Below are 2,118 nucleotides of genomic sequence, written 5' to 3'. Positions count from 1 at the left end.
TGTATATGTAACTTTTTATCATAGTAATAAAAAGTTCCAGAAAGAAAGTTCTATTTTATTTTATAGAAATATTTATAAAGAATATAAAAATATAATCGTGATGAATAATATTAAACTATTAAGAGAACTAGTTATTCACTATAATTCTATTTTGTCTATAATATGAATAACCTATTTCGAAACCCTGTTGCCTTGGAAATTGCTTAGAGCCCATTAGATGAAACTATTTAATATTGCACGTGGTTCCTCATGCCCTGTCTGTGCCATATAGTCGCTACCTTCCACCGCAGCACAGCACATTACATTAGGTTCGAAAAGGGTTCTTTTTACCATATTTCAGTAAGTTTAGAGACCGGTAAGACGATGGAGACACCAAGCGCGGCCGCACCAGAGCGGTCTCCTGTAATGGAGATCCCTGGAACTTATGGCCTTTCCTTTATTGGAGCCATCTTGGATCGATTCGAATATTTCAAAGGAACAGATAAATTCTTCGAACGTCGTGTGGAGAAATACAAGAGCACAGTGTTCAGAGTGAATATGCCGCCTGGTCCGCCTTTCTTCTCGTAGAATGGAGTCATAATATTGCTAGATGGTAAGAGCTTCCCGTGCTCTACGATTTGAGTAAGGTGGATAAGAGTTATCTGTTGGGCTCTTACATGCCCCGCCTCAAATTCACCGGCGGATACAGGCCTACCATTTTTATGGACCCATCTTGTGAAAAACATCACAGGTTTAAGCGCTGGTGCCTTGATTTACTCTGCAGAAATCGAGAGAGAAATTTTCCAGAGTTTGCCAAGGTGTTCGATGAGCTCAGCGTGGCCCTCGAGAATGAAATGGCGAGTAGCGGGAAGGCAAGTTTCAGTGATCAGATGGATCAATTGCTGTGTAATTTTCTTTTCCGGTCCATTGCCGGCGCTGACCCGGTGGCTCCCGGCCCAGCCAGCCTCGGAACCGATGGTCCTTCCTGTATCATAAAGTGGGTCGCTGCTGTGGCCGGTCCTACCATAAGCTCAGGCGTCCTTCCGAAACTGTTGGACGAGCTCACCATCCATTTATTTCCTCTGCCCTTCTTCCTCGTCTCCAAGTATTACCACAAACTCTATAATTTCCTGTGGATGAATGCGACTTCGGCGCTGGATGTGGCCGAAAAGCAGTTTGGCCTGAACAGAGAAGAGGCCTGCAATAATCTTGTGTTTTACATCGCTTTCAACGCCTTCGGGGGACTGCGCATTTATTTTACCAGTATGCTCAAATATATTGCCGACGCCGGCGGCAAATTGCACACAGAACTGGCCGAAGAGGTCCGCGGAGCTGTTGAAGCACATGGGGGACTCAATGGCAAGGCTCTCCAGAGCATGGCCTTGGTTCGGTCTACTGCGTACGAAGTGATGAGGATAGAGCCGCCTGTGCCACTGCAGTGCGGGAAAGCCAAGGAAGATTTCTTCGTCGAATCCCACGGCGGGTGTTATGCAGTGAAGAAGGGCGATATGTTGTGCGGGTACCAACCGTTTGCAACCCGGGATCCCAAACTGTTCTACAAGGCAGAGAAGTTCGTTCCACGACGATTCATGGGCGAGGATGGGGAGCAAATGCTGAAGCACCTGCTGTGGTCCAATGGCCGTGAAACAGAAGAAACGTCTGCAGAGAACAAGCAGTGTGCGGGGAAGGATATCGTTGGCACTATGGGTCGCCTGTTGCTGGCGTACTTCTTCGTGCGATATGATTCATTTGCCATAGAAAAGTCGTCTTCCTCGTCTGTCACACTTACGATGCTCACTAAGGGCTCTTTCTTCTAAAACTTTTATCATGTAAGTTGCAAAGTAGATTTCAATTTATGGGTTTCTCTCCTCTTTACTGTTAAAATTTTTTCAATATTTTATTGAGGCATATGTTCATTCTACTGTTTGTGAAAGCTATTTTTAAGTATGTCTGTATTTAATTTGGATTGATATTAATTATTTTAAATAAAAATAAAATGCTCACTAAATATAATAGAAAAGTAATACATTGTATAATAAAAATAAAAAAACAATATTTTTTAAATAGAAAAACAATATGATATGTAATAAAAAAAAAAAGCTATATATTTAATTAGATGTTCATAAATAACTAAAAGTA

General features: G+C 42.4%; 1 pseudogene; it reads left to right on the top strand.

Moving 5' to 3' along the window:
• Positions 1-328: 328 nt before the first annotated feature.
• Positions 329-1,872, top strand: LOC149187935 (allene oxide synthase 1, chloroplastic pseudogene; annotated as a pseudogene).
• The last annotated feature ends 246 nt before the right edge of the window (positions 1,873-2,118 follow it).

Source organism: Pinus tabuliformis, chromosome 3_1 (assembly GCF_031772625.1).
Source record: "Pinus tabuliformis cultivar Carrire ecotype Pingquan chromosome 3_1, CPIR1, whole genome shotgun sequence".
In the NCBI taxonomy this organism is placed as follows: Eukaryota; Viridiplantae; Streptophyta; class Pinopsida; order Pinales; family Pinaceae; genus Pinus; species Pinus tabuliformis.
Note: the sequence above shows the minus strand (reverse complement) of the source record. Positions and strands in the feature narration are given on the sequence as shown.